Genomic DNA, 19,823 nt, shown 5'->3' with positions numbered 1-19,823 from the left:
GTAGCGTGTGACTTTCGCATTGGCCATGACAGAGAAAGTTGTGATAGCGATACCTGCTCAGAGGCCTACGCAAAGTTGCAGAAAATGTATGGAGAGGAATGTATGAGCCGCACACAAGTGCACAAGTTGTTCAAACGTTTCCAAGATGGCCGAAAAAATGTATATATCGACGAACGTTCTGAGAAACCCGCAACTAGCAGAACTGAGAAAGACATCACAAATGTACGTGCAGCTGTGAGGGAAAATTGTCGAATTACCATCAGTGAGTTATCAGAGGATGTGCAGATTAGTTACGGTTCCGTTCAGTCCATTATCACTGAAGATTTGGGTGTGAGACGCACGTCTGCCGAGTTTGTGCCCAAACTGCTTTTAGCTGACCAAAAGAGCACTCGGGTTTCAGTTGCACAAGATCTTGAGTGTCGAGAACGATGAAAACTTCTTGAAAACTTTGCGCAGGTTTCTGAGCAGCTTCCTTTCAAGCACTGTTGTAAACAGCGGAAGTGAGCTAGAACGGTAAAACTTAGTGCGCATGCCCAGCAGCGTTCATGGTCAATCTGCGCCAAGCGGTTTCACTCTGTGTGCTTTAGATTCGTTACTATAGCAACAGTCCGGATACTTATTGATCAGACTACGTGTAGATAGACACGTATATTGTATTTAACTCCAGGTACAGACAACAGCATTTATATTAATTTTAAAAGTTTCTTTTTTTTCCATCGGTATGAATATGCTTTTTCTGAAATGCGATCGACGAGTAAAAGCGAGATTTAAAAAAAAAAACTCAAACGTCTGCTTTTCTTTACAAGTTAGTTGCAACGACAAAACAACATCAATCAGCCTATAGGTTATTGCCGCTTAACAGCTGCTTCATAGAAATGATGCATGTTGGCCACTCTTTGAACTAATCAGTTATTTTTTCTTTTTGTAGTTCCAAAGCTAAAATAACTTCTTTTCGTATGTCTGGAAACATTTTCACAGCCAGCTGTGCATGTCAGCTGCAGATAAGCCAGCTATCTAGGAAGTAACTCTTGATAATATTATCTTCATGCCAACGCTTTCTCTAATAAGTCAACATGTGTGGTCCTTAAAAAAAAATCGAGGGTAGTGGCTATCTATAGATTGAACTTTATTGCAAAACCCATGAAAGGTCATATATGTATGTACCTAAAATATTCCTTAATCTTATCGGGTATCGATATAAATATACATAATTTTCGGAAATGTTTCTTATACCTTGATAACTACTGCTACATTGCTAACAACACTAACCACAACAAAATATTTCACAATGATATAAAATTTACGAAGAAATTAAATATTATATAGTATAATGACATTTTAATAAAAATATAGTTATAAAATTTCTCCATCAACAGCAATTTGCCAATATAAAAATTATTAAAGCAGCATAGTTGTTGCTATTATCATGTGAAAATTATCATCATCCTCCTCCTCATCATCATCATCTTTATTATTATTATTATTATATTATTATTATTATTATTATTATTATTATTATTATATAAGACGGTGAGCTAGCAGAATCGTTAACACAACTGACAAAATGCTTTGCAACATTTCGGGGTCGATAAAATAAGTACCAGTTAAGTGCCGGAGTTCGATGCAATCGACCTAACCTATTCCTTTAAATTTGCTGGCCTTTTACCAAAATTTGCTGCAGCTACTACTACTACTACTACTACTACTACTACTACCACTACCACTACCACTACCACTACTACTACTACTACTACTACTACTACTACTACTACTACAGTGTTTGCAATTGAAAGACATCGTTTTTAAGTCAACCAGCATCGTCTGAAGCTTGCTAGATTTGTGAAACTTTCGGCCCTTGGGAGCAAATTTTCAAACCTTTGAATGACGAAGTTAGAAAAACAAACAAGCAAAAAATATTATGGCTTCAATAATCCAAGGGGAAGTTAACTGTTCCGACAGTAAATACAATGCTAATTTCTCACTACTGTGTGCTGAGAATGAATGAACAACAATATCACTGTCAACAACAATAACACCGATAATAGCACAAATTAAAAGACGTGTGAAAGCAAAACTACCACTATTACCTCCACCAGTGCCCATCAAAACAACCGATTTGTCGAATTCAACATGCCTGAAAATTTCACCTTCGCAATCAATACCACTATTAACTGCATCACAAATAAAAATCAAGACACCAATTAACAAGTCCAAAGTTACGAGGATAGTAAGCCCGTGCGATTCGAGGAAGTAATAATATTAACGTTTCAATAATTGGAAAAAAAAAATACCGAAAACTTCCTTAAGAGGTCTGGCCGCCGAAACATTATTAAACATTTGAGAATCCATTCGGCAAGAAACTAGGAAGAAAAAGCCGGAAAATAGAACAAACGACATAACCTATTTCTTTATTACCCACAAGGGGCTAAACACAGAGGGGACAAACAAGGACAGACATAGGTATTAAGTCGATTACATCGACCCCAGTGCGTAACTGGTACTTAATTTATCAACCCCGAAAGGATGAAAGGCAAAGTCGATCTCGGCGGAATTTGAACTCACAACGTAACGCAGACGAAATACCGCAAAGCATTTCCCCCGGCGTGCTAACGTTTCTGCCAGCTCGCCGCCTTAAGCGACATAACCGCAAATAGAAAAGTGCGTTGGACCGATTTGAGGTACCGAAACACTAGCGTAGCTGGGGAAGGGCGGTCCGTCCAGGGCGGCACTTTTAAAGGGGCACCACTTTGGGGTCTACCGTAGGCAATGTGTCTTTTGTGGGTCTGGGGGCGGCTAACGTAAGGGCCGCCCCGGCTGGCACACACTCTAGCTACGCTAGTGCACCGAAACATACGTTACAAGGGGGTGAAAATGTGGCACGGTAGGGTGGGATTCCCGACAACACTAAAGAATGACAAAATGGTTCTCATACTTATATACCTTGGCCGTAGGTTAGCAAGGACAAAGATTGTCGATATACCCCAGAACGCCTGTTGGTTGATGGCAACGGTCCTCTTCGACATAGAGGACAAAACTAACATTTTTCATGTCTAGCGGTTGCAGAAACGAAATTGACTGGGTTAAGGAGTAGGGTTATTGTTCCACTTGGATCAAGAAAGTATGAAACCCATTCCAGACGTGATCAATCTACCAGGCGGCACGAACTGTACCAGGCCGATGAGGACAGAAAGGCAAGATGTCGTATGGGGATACAACCTATCTCAAGGCTTTCTATCCACAGCAAAAGAGAAAAAAAAGACTTTCTACTTCTACCGACACCTTCACCACCACAACAACATAAACAGTATAAACAGCGGCTGTACCAATAGCATAGCGCCGCTACATCAGCAACAATGACAGCAACAGCAACGCTAAAACTAGTAGCCGAGATCAGCCACTGCAGCAGTAGCAACAAGAGAAACAAGATCACCAATAAAACAAAAGCAAACAAAAACAAAAAAATAAACACCGCTCTTAAGAGCTGCCACATCACCAACATCAACAGTAACTAAAAGCTCTGTTACCACCACCACCACCACCACCACCACTACGACCACCACCAGTAACAGCAGCAGCAACAGCAGGAGGATAAAGAGATAATGACCCCAAAAGCATGCACCTTCCTACTAGGTACCACTCAGACATGTAGCGAATGTGACTGAGATGAAAGGAAATGGTAACAACAAACAAAGAAAAAAGGGAAAGAGAAAAAACCCGCTGACAAAAATAGCTGGGAGGTGCTAACGGACGGAAGAAACATCTACCAACAATGACACACCAACACCATCTCCAACAACTATAACAACATCAATACTACCAACACCGTCATCATGACTCCTACAGAGTCCTCTAAGTAGAGAATAATTGGGGCGAGGTGGCCAATCTCAGCCAGAAATGAGCCAAGAAAAAGCTCTCCCTGAAAGGTCGAACAGAGGCAGCGAACGCTTATATTGGCTCCGTAATACATTATCGCCTGACCGTCGTGCTTCAACGGACTAGAGTACCTACTCTTTCGCTTTCTGTGGAAGAGATCTGTACCGTTGGTTAGACGGTCCATTTGCTGTCATACCTGATGAAAGGAGGAATGGGTAAACCGTGCCAGGTGAGTCACAGACATGCGCTGAGCCTGCGACATCTCCAGCATCTTCTTGACGGCAAGAAAGTATGGTTACCGTTTGCCAGATGTGCTTTTCCACATCTCGTGTCTTTGACAGAGTTGCAGAACTGTATCAATCGAGAAGGCACCTGGCACCTTATCGTCAAGCGCTCACAGCAGTCAATTAGTTGGGCAATGCTGTTCGTGAATGCTCCAATATGACGTTCTGCACAGGAATAATGGTGGGTAAGATTGGGGACATCCTCGGGGAAACTCTTGGCGTCAATGAACATCAACTGACCGGTCTTTTCCAGAGGACTTTCGGATAATGCCTAAGGATAATTTCTAGAGATCTCTGGAAAGGCAGTGCTACCAGCGTGCTACCGTTTCGAGATCAACTCTACAGTTACGGAGGTGCCCGAGATGCAGGTAGAGTAACGAAAATGTTCTGCACGCAATCGTTCAGTGTTCGAGAATTACTGACTTGTGGAGTTATATCGAACACCTGCTGTCACGTGTAGGACGGATCCAGCTATAAGCCGAGTCCATTGCAAAGATCGTCTCACCGCCTTCTTTTGACTGAGAAGTATAGGTAGTTTTTATCAGCCTGGTGGCTTTCGTAAAACAGATTGTGTAGTGACCAATCCTGTATCAGCACTATTCAAGTTTCTCTTGAAAAGGAAAATATGTGTGGAAAAGGATGTGGTGCCATCAAGCAAAATTGATGAAAGATGGATCAGAGTGGCAGAGCTAGTTCGAGTGAACTTGTCAATCGCACCCACAGTACGACTTCCTTTGCCAAATCCTCAGGACAGGGAAAGACTACTCGCTTTTCCTTGCCAAAAGAAAGCAACGATTTTATCCTATTGGCTGATAGCTGGATCCGTCAAGCATGTAACAGAAGTTGTTCGATATCCACATATCAGCAATATGCAGACACTAAATGAGTATGTACCCGACGTTTTACCGATCAGAGTATACAGGAGAGGTTCGTTTACTGGCGGCTTCAACACAGCCATACGCTGAACAGACAGGGCTCTTCTGTAGCACTGCTAGTCAAAGGACCGATATAAAAGTCTTTTAGAAGAAACAGCTCAGTCTGTCCTCGCCGATGACGAGCCATTGTCAAACATAACCTCCATCAACTCTCGATAGATTGCGAGGGTTGACTTTCTACAAACCAAAATGTCTAGCTGGTAAAATTTACTGAGCACCTGATGATATTCGATATGCTAAACGTCCAGCTTCGATCAGTGCTTGACTCACGACTGCAGTTTGGACAAAGAAACAAGCAACAGAAAGACATGTCACCGACCGGTAACAAAATTTTGCCTACAAAGTAGTTTTACAAGTCATTTAACACAGAATATGATATAGCTTATCACAAATACAGTCTTAATGTGACACTGGAATACTACCGCTTACCCTTAGTGAACATTAACAATCACCAGAATCAATGAAACACACTTTAATAAACTGAGTGTAGTAGTTATGCAAGTCATTAATCTAATTCGGTTACAATATCACAGGTTTTGGGAGAAAGGTGCTGCCGATATTACTTTTTTGACCTTAGAAGAATGAAAGGCAAAGATCGACTTCAGAATTGAATCCATAACGTATATAAATATAATTAAATGTATCGCATTTAATTACTCTTCATTCGCAATTGTTTACTCTTCATTCGCAATTGTTTAATTTGGATGTCATAGAAAAAAAAAAAACGAAAATTCAATTAAGCGCGTTTTTGAGTTCTTCGCGATGACAACAACTGATCTTGATCAATATATTCTTTATAGAAAACATTGCCAATATGGCCAATATGAACTATTCATATCTTCGAGGAGTGCATTTTTTTAAATATCATATACAATTATACTTGATTTGAGTTTAATAAGTATTTGTAGTATTATTCACAGTTTTCAAGGTGCAAATGTAGCGTATGAAGTCGAAAGACAAAGTTTAAAAAAAATTATATTGTACTTTAACTTTTGTACTTCTCTGAATTTATCTGTTCTTGTATATGATATATATCTAGAATTTTTGAAGTTATCTAACAGCGCAAATAATACCTTTTATACCTACTGTCTAACAAGAAGTTTCAATTGAAAGGGATCTATTCTTCCCGAAGCTTGTTTAGTTACTTTAATTCGACCAATTTTGACGCATGGGTGTTGCGATGTCAACACTAAATATAATTTTAAAATCTCACGATAGAGCTTCATATACTCAAACTATAGCACAAAAAAAAGAAATTCAGTACAGTGAAGTAGGTGCCCTGGTGGGGATGGGGGAAGATCTAAATAGATTCTAATCTGAAAGCTCATGTTCGCTTTCACATCCATCTCTAGAGTTCTCTCGCTTTTGCAATACAATTACTTTGTCAGACGTTAAAATTTCATAACATCGCTTGACAAACCTTTATTTCAAATGAATAAACTATTTTATTTGACCTTTAATCATTACCTCAGCAACTACGCCAAAAATGCTTTTCAGAAGATTGCATCAAGGTTAAAGTGGATATTTAGCTAGTTTTTTCACAAGACATTTATTATTTTCAGTCGAAATACGAGTATGCTATTTAGGAAGTCAGTTTTCCTTTTTTTTTTTACACAAATTAGCTACATATATGTATATACTTATATATCAAATATACTATAAACATATAGCTAGCTATTTCAGTATAAGAGTGAATGTGCAAGTCTATTAAAAACAGTATATAAAGTGCCGACGTCTAGTTTTTGCTCAATATGTTTTTGAAATAAGCCAATTTTGTAGTTACAGCGTAAGTAAATCAAGTCGTTCACTATAGTAACTTGCAACATCAAATGATTTCACGAAGAATAATGATTAAATTTGCAGAGAAAGTAAACATGATATTTATGCATTTCCCAATCTCATTAATGATATCGAAGAAATTAAATAGTTTTGACTGGAATTGAAACCGGACCGTGACATTAGTTCAGCTCAGTTTTATGTCGCTTGCAATGTTTTTAGATCAATTATAAAAAAAAAAAATTTTTTAATGTAGGTATTCGGGAAGCAAATAATGAGGAAACGGGAAGCAGACATACGTGACTTTCGTAAAGGCATTAGCGAATAATTTGTGTGAAGCGGCTTAAATCGGTCTTTGAAACTTCATCGTAGTTTGGGCTTGCAGGGGCCTATCCCTTGATCATTTTTCTGTTATTTGCGATGGTATTGGGGTTTTAAAGCATTTGACAGTTCCAAGATGTGCGATAAAATATATTTTCATTAAATGAATACCTGAATATCATGTAAATGTATTTATAACCGAAAGTATGTTGTTCTACTATAAAATTATGGATCTTTTCGGTTTGAACGGCAGTTTTTTAATATAATTTCCACGTAACTAAACACTTTGAAACTTCGTATACTGGTAGAATGTGTTTATAAAACATCTTTTTCTCTTGGCTTTATTGAGAAAATTCTATATTTTGTAAGATATTTGTTGTTTTTTTCTTCAATTTCTGCAATTTCAATCAATCAATGACGTCTATTGAGGTGAAAATATTCTGTGCCGTATGAATATGTCCCTCGTTTAAGAAACAGATTGGGTTTATTTACATTTGTGAAGAAAAAAGATGCCCTTCCCCCTAACCCTAACCCTAACCCTAAAACAGATTGAAATGCAATAGATTGATGCTAGGGTCATAATTATAGGTGACAATTTCATATGACACCGCTAGAAAAAACTGCCGTTCAAACCGAAAAGATCCTAAAGCAGATTTTTTCTCTTAATCAAAGCTTATGATCATATCGTATGAATCTTAAGTATTAAAAATGTGGAGTGTACACACATCGGAAACTTATGAAGTGGTGTAGAGAAATTGAAGTTTAATTTTTTTTATTCAGTCTCCATAAATTTTTACACGTGTTTTACTAAATGTTTTCCCAAAATTTTGAACATTTATTGAACAATACTATCGTACTTCTGAAGGATGGATACATATTAACTTTAAGTCGAAATCACATGTAAAGTACTTTCTGGTATGAATTACTTATTTTGAGATTTTCATGAACAAAAATAATATCTAAGTTAATTTTTCTTTGATTTGTAATACGATTTTAAGAGATAGCATGACTAAATGCCTAACAGTTTTTAATATTCTGCGCATAAATAAGGCGGCGAGCTGGCAGAAACGTTAAGCACGCCGGGTGAAATAGGTATTTCGTCTGCCGTTACGTTCTGAGTTCAAATTCCGCCGAGGTCGACTTTGCCTTTCATCCTTTCGGGGTCGATAAATTAAGTACCAGTTACGCACTGGGGTCGATCTAATCGACTTAATCGGTTTGTCTGTCCTTGTTTGTCCTCTCTGTGTTTAGCTCCTTGTGGGTAGTAAAGAAATAGGTATTTCGCTTGCCGCTACGTTCTGAGTTCAAATTCCGCGCAGGTCGACTTTGCCTTTCATCCTTCCGGGGTCGAGTTAATAAGTACCAGTTACGCACTGAGATCGATATAATCGACTTAATCCGTTTGTCTGTCCTTGTTTCTCCTCTCTGTGTTTAGCTCCTTGTAGGTAGTACAGAAATACGTATTTCGTCTGTCTTCTCGTTCTGAGTTCAAATTCCGCCGACGTTGACTTTGCCTTTCGGGGTCGATAAATTAAATGCCAACTTGCGTACTGGGGTCAATCTAATCGACTGCCCCCCTCCCTCTTCAAAAATTTGGGGCCTTGTGCTAAGAGTAGAAAAGAATATTCTGCGCAGAAATGAAAAAATAGCTAGTTGATTTGCGTCAGATCATGTGCAGGCAGTTATCTGTGCTACTTATAGCAAACTAAAATGGGTGTCTTTTTATTTTTTTTAAATATCTGTAATGTAGTTATTTATATCTTATAGGAAAATGATCAACTACCAAATAAATGATAGCTGGACTGATGAGAAAATTAAGAACAGCTAAGCCATCATCAGGCTGTTTTAGCTGGCCGAAATTTCGAAGTCACTGTCAAAATTCTTCTTCTTAAATAATAATAAATTTGTACTCTACCAAATGTATTCAGTAATCCTTCAATTTAATGTTATATATATATATATATATATATATATATATATATATATATATATACATATATATATATATACATACACACACACACATATATATATATATATATATATATATATATGTATATATATATCACAACTGCCCGACGAATGAGAACGTGAAACTCTGAGTATCGGATTTTGATGATGCTTTTGCAGTTTTAATAATAATAAAAAAAAGCATATTACTCTACTTCCGGTATTCTGGTACTATTTTTTCCACCTTGTTTAGCATTTATGTGCTTGCGTATATATATATATATATATATATATATATATATATGTATATATGTGTGTGTGTGTGTGTGTGTGTGTGTGTGTGTATGTGTATGTATATATATATATATATACATATATATATATATATATATATATATATTATATATATATGTATGTAAATTCTTTTATTCTTTTACTTGTTTCAGTCATTTTGAGTGTGGCCATACTGGAGCACCGCCTTTAATCGAACAAATCGACCCCAGGACCTATTCTTTGTAAGCCTAGTACTTATTCTATCGGTATCTGTTGCCGAACTGCTAAGTTACAGGGACGTAACACACCAACATCGGTTGTCAAGCGATAGTGGGAGGACAAACACAAACACACAAAAATCCATATATATACGACGGGCTTCTTTCAGTTTCCGTCCACCAAATGCACTCACAAGGCTTTGGTCGGTCCGTGGCTATAGTAGAAGACACTTGCCCAAGGTGCCATACAGTGGGAGTGAATCCGGAGCCATGTGGTTGTGAAGCATGCTTCCTACCACATAGCCACTCTTGTGCCTATGTATGTATGTATGTATGTATGTATGTATGTATGTATGTATGTATGTATATATATATATATATGTGCGCGAGTGTGCGTGTACGTGTAAGGTGAACTGGCAGAATAGTTAGCACGCCGGACAAAATGCATAGCAGCATTTCGTCCGTATTTAGGTTCTGGGTTCAAACTCAAATGAGGTCGACTTTGCTTTTCATCTTTTCGGATTATAAAATAAGCACAAGCTGACCACTGGAATCGAAAGTAATTGATTTACCCTCCCCTGAAATTGCTGGCTTTGTATCAAAATTTGATATCTATACACACACACACAAGCACACACACACACACACACACACACACACACACACACCACACACACACACACACACAGTCAATTCAAATAAACAATCAACTAGAAAAAAAAACAAACGAATAATAAAATTAACGGACAACAAGAGGACGTGCACAAGGAATATATTAGCTTAACGCTCGGTGAACAGAGAGAGTTCAACGTTTCGAGCATAGCTCTTCGTCGGAAAGGAGAAAGGCGAAAGTCCAAAAAAGGAAAAGACATCACCAGCAGCGTGTGTGTGTAAAAACCAAAGGAAACAATGCTCTTGAGTTTTCTGAATACACGGACATGTTCAATATTAGTCGGGTTTTTTTATCAATATCGCTACCATCTCACTTCAGTACATCTACTTGTCTGTCAAAGATTAATATACAAATTTACAAAATTAATATACAAAATTTCTATGTTCACTTAATCAATTCGTATTATGTTCGGAAGTTTTCTTAGCATACGATAACTATAGCTACGCTTTTTACCTATCGAAAGTTATATATACAACGATCAAAATTACACGGCTTGTTATTGTTGTCTGTGACATTTAACTTCAATAAATCTGGCAAGTCGAATACTTTTTCAGTAAAATTCAAAAGATTGTTTCGCTGATATTTACATTTCACGGAGAAAAATCCGCATACATACAAACACACGATGTTGAGAATTATATTTCGAATATAGTTATCTTAACATGACGTGTTTACTTTTTAATACTTTATATAATATCTAAATAACATTTAATGTATTTAAGAATTAATACTTTAAATAATATTTAGTGATGTATTTACTCAACAGAAAGAAAAAACGATGCTTTTGGTCACGATGTTAAATTTTACTTGATGCATACACGGCTAATAACCGACGATGAATTTAACGGACTCCATCCTTTGTGATGTTTGATTTATAATAACCCGCCTTGGAGTTCATGTGGAGAAGATTGGAAGTAATTTCCTTATATGATCCGATCATTTTTATGATTCTACGTAGTTTTGTAATTGCGCAAGCGCTTCACCACTTCCGGAACGGAAGCAAATCCTGCAAACACTGTGCCAGTGATTCTGTGTTTATATCTGTAATTACTGGAGTACTGGAAGATGTAACAACACACTGCCTAAGTACCTGTCTTGAGAAATTTGGCTTCTCAAAACCAGAAAGGAGAAAGCTGATTCGAAGATTACAGATCCAAGCCATCACTAGAACTGTAAAACTGTGAATGATAGTAATATTGATCATCAAAGCAGTCTATCATGGACCAACAGCCGGATTATTACCCTCAGTTTGAAGGGTATGCGTTTGCAATCCAGATCAGGAAATATCAACCAAATACCTGATGCACAAAAGGGACAGAGAAGCAAGAAAAGCAGCAAAATGTGAAAACCGATGCAGACTTTGTAGAGTTAACAACGAAGATATTACCTATATCATAAGCAGTTGTCTGAAACTGTCGTCACGGTATTATCTACTGATGAGACGTGAGGTAGCTAGGACACTGTATAACGAGATCCGTTAAAAGGATAGCCCCAGGGACAAAGAAATAAGAACCCACGTTATGGTGGAAGCCATAGCCATTCATAATAAAAAGAATTGGTGGAATGTCCCAGTGAAAACCTCAATAAAATGTAAACACAATAGATCTGATACAATGAGTTGAGATAGAGAAGAGAAACTGTGTGCAGTTGTGGAAATCAGCTGCCCAGCAGATGTTAACATAAAGCTGAAGATCAGTGAAAAAGAGAATACTTACGCTGAACTATTGAGAAATCTGCAGTTACTCTATCTAGATTATAAGTTCAGGTTTATACCGGTAATTACTGGGGCAATAAGATATGTAATACACTGCCTAAATACCAATCTTGAGAAATTAGGCTTCTCAAAACCAGAAAGGAGGAAGCTGATTAGAAGACTACACATCCAAGCCATCACTGGAACTGTAAAAATCTGTAAAACTTTCCAGAAGTTTATCATTTAAGTATATATGAGCTTGTCTAGACATGTAAATATATGCATGAGAAGACATACATACGACCAAACATACAAATCTGCACGTATGCACGCATGCATACACACATCCATCCATACATACATACATACATACATACATACATACATACACACAGACATACATACATACATACATACATACATACATACATACATACATACATACATACCCTGTTGATGTTGCTGAAATTCCAATGATGAGGACTTGGATTTAGTTTAGAAACTGGCTCTTTCTTTATTGGCAAGAAATCTTGAAATAAAACTGAATATTGACATACATATGTATATATCATACACACATGTATATTTCCTATATGTGTGTGTGCGTGCATGCATACATACATATATACATACATACATACATACATACATACATACATACATACATACATACATACATACATACATACATACATACATACATACATGCATACATACATACATACATATATATTATATACATACACGTATATATAAATACATACATGCATATATACATACATACATAGATATAGATATATATATATAAAATATGCACACACGTATATATAAATGCATACATGCATATATACATACACACGCATATAATTCATATATACATGTTCATATATGTGCGTTGCACGCATGTAATGTTAATGTGTTCATGATGTACACACGTACACATACATGCACATCCACACTCACACACACATCACACACACACGTATAAACATGTAGACATACGAACACATATACACGCGCACACACACACACAGATACACACGACGCACACATATAGACGCTACTTCATATTTACTTTAAGCATATGTAACGAAGAAATCCCGTTCAGCTCTCTCTCCATTTAATTTACTCATCGGTAGAGTAAAAAAGAAAAAAAGAAAAGAAGAATGAAAAGAAAAAGAATCCTTTAAAGTTGTAATTAATTTTCTTGATGACTTTGATCCCGTCCAGAAGAGCGCGGTGAATTAATTTAGTTCCAGTGCAAATAAATATTTACGTGAACCTCTCAAAACATTACGTATAATATTCGCCTGAATTCTATTTTTTTTTAATTCGGTGCGATTATTTTTGTAGATAAGCCGCTTATATTAACAAAAAACAATATTGAAGTTGCGAATTTACGACGCCTCCTATGAAATGGTGTATTAAAATTATTTTTGAAATCTAGATATAAAATAAAGTTTTTAACAAAATAAATGTAGAGTTCATATAATATTAAAACCTTAATACATTTAATAAATTTTTCAAATTCAGTGTGTTGGGTTAGCAAAATTGTTATAGTGTCGGACAAAATATCCTGCAATATTCACTCAGTTTTTAATGGACAGCGGAGCCGGGGCAGGTAGCTGACCGCACTAAGTTGCTGCTTGAGAAGGTGTCACAGCATGTAACAGTCCAGATGAGGGACGTGCCACCACAGAACGGGAAAACTGTCATACCTATTTCTTTACTACCCACAAGGGGCAAAACACAGAGGGGACAAACAAGGACAGACACACGGATTAAGTCGATTACATCGAACCCAGTGCGTAACTGGTACTTATTTAATCGACCCCGAAAGGATGAAAGGCAAAGTCAACCTCGGCGGAATTTGAACTCAGAACGTAGCGACAGACGAAATACTGCTGAGCATTTCGCCCGGCGTGCTAACGTTTGTACCAGCTCGCCGCCTTAAAACTGTCATACCGTCCGTCCTTTTACCGTCTCGTCGGTCTAGCCTCGCTGGCTCGAGCTGGGAAGGGAAGCCTGCAGCGTCTAGGCCAAGCTAAGTATCGGTCGCTCTCCGACACATTTATAGATGGGCCTGTGGAGTGGAGACCTCCTGCGTTCTTGGCCCCGGGACCATATTCCTGCTCACCACTATCGAGGCGGAAATAACTGTACGCAAGTGTGAGCTCCGTGAGTCAGAGTGGTTGTTTCAGCGGATTTCCTTTACCATCTTTCGGGACAACACCTTTTCCATTTTGTCTTCTGGAGCCAGAGAGGTAACATATGACAACGTTTAACCGTACATTTCATGAAAAAGCTTGTCACATCAGTGGAGATTCCAGCACTCAGGGTGTTCGGCTTAGTCCGAGTATAAATTTAGTAAAGTGAACGCAAGCTGATTTAATTTCTGCCAACACTAACTTCAGGTATGTAATTAAAACCAATACCACGGGTTCCTTTTATTGAGCCTGGTCGCAGTTTATTTATTTTCGTTCAGCGTTTGGCGGTCGTCTTAGAGGTGCCTGGTGTCAAAAAATATCATTCGTAGCAGACGTTCTCTTGACATCGTTCACACGTACCTGACTCGGGCTCAGAAATTACTGGCGAGTTGTTATCTACAATCGTAAAAATTAAAAGTAATTCAAATTCAATGTTTTCTTGAAACAATAAATTTCTTTAGCGATTAGGATTTAAATTCCAATCTATAAAATCTATGAAAAGTTTCCGTTCTACAATATTCTTAAAGGAACGAAAAATTATCCAACGACTCGGGCTAATACGAACGAGCCTGGTAGGTGTAAAAGATTAACTGGCATCTCTTGTCAAGAGTATAGGCGACAGTCGGATAGCTGATGTTTGTTGTGCACTCCGCTGTCATTATTTGATTGCTGTTATTCTGTGCGTCTGTGTGTAAAGATCAGTTGTGTTTTGCAGGGTTGCTTTATTTTTACCCTAAACTTAGAAATGGAGAAAGACATAGATCTAGATATATGAAAAAAGCCATTTGGGGCTAGAAATAAAGCGGAGAAACGTGAAATTCTTCAAGCAAGTATGTATCTTATGCAAAATCTGTGATCAACCCGAGTGACGCTGATGATCTGGAGTCGCCTCTCTTTCACATTATAGTAATTTCTTATTAGATAACTTAGATAACTTAGATATATTTCGACCAAAGATTGGTCCAGGCCATGTCTAACTTAAACCCCAAACCGAACACACTGAAGCAAGCTTTTAATGACCTGAGTTCAAAGTTGCGGCCCTAGTTTCCCATTCATCCTTTCTATACCAGTTAAGAACTTGGCTTGCAATATAGTAAATCTTTGTCTAAGTGACATTCACTCTTTTGATTTTATTTATAGTATTCGTCATTTTACGTATGTATCGTTTTCTTGGTGTCAAAATCGAAGCCTGATATCGTATGCACAATCTATTATGGTCGTTCTAGCTTGTCACATTGATTTATCGACCGGTGGAGAATGTAAATAAACCTATTGTTAAATATTATCCTACTGTTTTTGCTTATCGTGGATTGAATTTATAATTCTCTATAGATTAATAGTTCATGATTTATTGAGCTTCATAGTTAGCTGATGTAATTTTAGCTAGTCATGCTTAGGTATTCTCATCGGATGGTAATGACATATGTAATTTTAGCATACATTTTATATCCATGCAATGTTAGCGAATACCGCTTTGGTCTTTTAGCAGATATTCGATAGTGTCATAAGATATACAGTTTCCAAAGCAGGTTTTGTTTGTTTCACAAATATATATCATTTTATATATATAGAAAGAGACAAACATAGTTTTAATGTCTGTGTATGAATAAACATATACATATACACACACGCACACATATATGTATATGTGTGTGCACACGCACATATATGCATGAATATACATACACATACATACATGCAAGCATACAGACAGACAGACAGACAGACAGATAACTAAAGGGAGAGAAAGAAACAAAAAGAAAAAGTTATGTGTGTGTGATAAAGTGTACCTACGAAAAAAAAAAATGTTAGGCTCCAACATTTTTGTTTAAAAATGTAAGTATATATTCGCAGTTGATTCCTGTTTTTAGCCAATAATAAATGTAACTGGAAATTTAATGAAGTTATTTTAATCAAATGCGGTGCTTCAGTAGGGATTCGGCAATGATTGTTAAATTCGAAGCTCACACATTTGTATTCGCCACGCTATAGAGAATAATATAGAGAATAATTTTCGTTCTCTCAAGTAGTCTGCTCAAATAATCATGAAAAGGAAAACTTATGTACCACAGACTGTAGCAATATTCAAACGGATAAATAAATTCTCCACATATAAGCCAGAATAATTACAATGTACGGACGATGAGAGATAAGAAACTGACGTCAATAATGTAAGAGCAGAAGTTATCAAAAAATAAACCTTCTTTTGATACGAATCAGACATATAAAAATATTTATGAAATGGCATATGAAAGTTATTCAATCTGCTTCATAAAAACGCTGAAGTACTGGGATTTAAAATAGCTCAGCTTTGTACATTTTGGGATTAAGTATTTAAAGCTGCAATCAAATTGTGTCCGAAGAAAATGGAAATTGTGTAACATTAACGAGCAGAATCAACATTCACATTTATGCAAAAAAAAAAAAAAAAATACAAGTAGTAATATCCTAGAAGGTATAAGAAGCATGGAGCTCGAAAATAAGAATAATGCAGAAACTTCTTTCGTGATATGGCAGAAATTCATGACAGACAAAACACCTCACCTCAAAACCACAGAAAAAATAATAGCAAATTTTGATGTTTTGAGTTCATTCATTCCCTCTCAGATTCTGTTTTTCGCAAGGTGTTCAAGAATCTCCCTTTTCACCAAGTCGGCTGGGTGGTATTACCACTTTTTGCCCCCGATGACACGAGGCAAATTGGCAGGGGAAAGAAAAATTGATAACATTCACTCCTTTTTGTTCATGAGCTGAAGTTGCGTTCAAATAATATTTACGATTACAAACGACGCTCAGGATGAAAGTTCAAACTTAGCAGTCAGTTAACGAAAGATTGTTGAAAAGCAAGGAGTATAGAAACTAATGGCGTGCCTACCTCACCTCTGTCTCCAATGATGAATGCAACGAGAATTTCAGGATGAGGGATACAGGAATATTTCAACAACTTCAGATGGTACAGTAACTACCATTAGTAACTTTTACTCGAAAGCTGACATATCCATGGTCCATTTTAAATGACGAGAGGGATGGAGAGAGAGCAGCATAAGGTCAGTTAAAGCATTCTATGTGTGCCGCACCGTATTACTCAGACAACGTCTATGAAACAATAATGAGGGAAATGTATACATCGGATGCGTGCTCACAAGTGAAAATAATAACATACAGAGCGTTGTTTAAGAACTCTTGAGCAAGTGTATAGCTGTTCCATGTACCTCGCATAGAACTGAATTGACTTTCTTGAACAGAAACAACATGAGCAACAGCAACAGCAGCAGCAGGAGGCGCAATGGCCCAGTGGTTAGGGTAGCAGACTCGGAGGATCCGACAGGTCGGAGGATCGCGGTTTCGATTCCCAGACCGGGCGTTGTGTGTGTTTATTGAGCGAAAACACCTAAAGCTCCACAAGGCTCCGGCAGGGTGTGGTGGCGACCCCTGTTGTACTCTTTCGTTCCAACTTTCTCTCACTCTTTCTTCCTGTTTCTTGTCCCCGACTTCCTACGCAACCGCTGAATCTGGATGCGCATTTATCCACCCGTCGATGTTCTCGGTGTCGGGGGCTGACCTGCTTTCTCTTCTGCGGGTCTTACGAATAGCAAAGGACCACGTTTCGGACTTCTCCCACTAATGGGACGAAGACTACTTCGCTCAACAAACAAACAATCAAACAACAGCAGCAACACCAACAACAACTTTTATTACTATTATTACTCATATTAGCAGAAGATTATTCATGGGTAATATTCCGCAAGATAACAATATTGACATGCAATACAGTATCTTCTAGATGTGTTGTAGATATATTGCATCCCACATAAAAAGTATTCGCCTTCACCCTTCAGGAGCAGGTTATAGGTACTAAAACCTTGATCAACAAAAGAAATAAATAAGGATGTCCCCACATGTTATGATAGAAAATGCCGATCGTGTCACTAGTGGGGAAAATATTACTCACATTGTCTGAAACAACCCAAAAAATATCTTCAGGATACTACCTTCCTATGAAACAACATTGTTACAACAACTGTTTACAATGCTATTCAGGGAAATGTTCGTCTTGATAACTATAGCATAGATGCATGAGAGCTAAAACCACACTTAACAATAAGGAATACAAGTGGAGCATTGTAATAAAAGCAGCAAGACCGTGCAAGCACTATAGGGCCTGATAATTACTTTTATATGAAGTTCGGATGGGTGATAGAAGTGACTGTTTTGTCTACCATTGTAGAATTGGAGAAATTATATGGTAAACTAATGTGGAATCTAGTACTCTTATAGTTATCTATAAATTCTTATGTGTGTCCAATGTCATCGAAACACTGGGCTTTGTAACAGTAGATTTACATATAGACCTGGAGATGCAGAGGTCTTTCAAGAAAGATCAAAGCAAAATGACACACACCTAACACATAGTGAATATAGGAGACTCTCCATTTGAGTTTATGAATTTTAACACAAAGATACCATCGCATATGTGCATATGTGCCTATACACACATAAAAGCTAATGTTACATACTTATGAGACATGCTCATCCTTTGCACGAGTACAAATAAATCCATCCATATGCTCATTTATTATGCACACATTAGTTCGCATTCACATATTCGCAAATCCCCAGAACATTCTTCATTCAAACAAAGAAACCTTATCACTTTGTGAGTGATCGACATGGATTTTGCAAAAAACTTAAAACAAAAATATCCAGAAATATACACACAAATCCTATACACATTGATTGCTTGGTAACACTACCTCATGTGGATTTACTCTTCTCCTCACTCTTTCATCGACTACAACTGACATTACACCAACAAATAATCTACCTCCTCTATTTTCTCCTCTGTCTATTGTTGCTTTTCTATTTCTTCTTTCACCTTCCCCTCTTCTTCGCCTTTGCCCCCCCCCCCGCCTTCTCCTCCTGCTACTACTACTAATGATAATCCTTTCTATTATAGAAAGGCGGCGCTCTGGCAGAAACGTTAGCACGCTGGGCGAAATGCTTAGCAGTATTTCGGCTGCCGTTACGTTCTGAGTTCAAATTCCGCCGAGGTCGACTTTGCCTATCATCCTTTCGGGGTCGATTAAATAAGTACCAGTTACGCACTGTGGTCGATATAATCGACTTAATCCGTTTGTCTGTCCTTGTTTGTCCTCTCTGCGTTTAGCCCCTTGTGGGCAATAAAGAAATTAGAAACGTTAGCACGCTAGGCGAAATGCTTAGCAGTATTTCGACTGCCGTTACGTTCTGAGTTCAAATTCCGCCGAGGTCGAAGTTGCCTTTCATTCTTTCGGGGTCGATTACATAAGTACCAGTTACGCACTGGGGTCGATGTAATCGACTTAATCCCCTTGTTTGTCCCCTCTATGTTTAGCCTCATTTGGGCAATAAACAAATAAATTATCCTTTCTATTATAGACACAAAGCCTAAAATTTGGGTGAGGAGGGTAGTCAATTACATTAACCCCAATGCTCCACTGGTACTTATCGACTCCCAAAGGATGAAAGGTAAAGTTGAACACGGTGGAATTTGAACTCAGATCATGAAGACGAACGAAATACCGCCATGCAGTTCATCCGGCTTGCTAACGACTCTGATAGCACGCAGTCTTTTCTTCAC

The 19,823-nt window shown here is 37.6% G+C and overlaps 1 long non-coding RNA gene across 1 annotated transcript; it reads right to left on the bottom strand.

The window, feature by feature from the left end:
* Positions 1–488: 488 nt before the first annotated feature.
* LOC118766244 lies at positions 489–13,596 on the bottom strand. Its single transcript, XR_005002159.1, has 3 exons — positions 13,586–13,596; positions 12,575–12,585; positions 489–628 (listed from the first exon to the last, which is right to left on the bottom strand). It is a non-coding gene; the product is annotated as an uncharacterized LOC118766244 (long non-coding RNA).
* Positions 13,597–19,823: the final 6,227 nt, after the last annotated feature.

The sequence above is a fragment of the Octopus sinensis genome, linkage group LG1, assembly GCF_006345805.1.
Source record: "Octopus sinensis linkage group LG1, ASM634580v1, whole genome shotgun sequence".
In the NCBI taxonomy this organism is placed as follows: domain Eukaryota; kingdom Metazoa; phylum Mollusca; class Cephalopoda; order Octopoda; family Octopodidae; genus Octopus; species Octopus sinensis.
The sequence above is the reverse complement of the archived record's forward strand: the minus strand, read 5'-3'. Positions and strand labels throughout refer to the sequence as shown.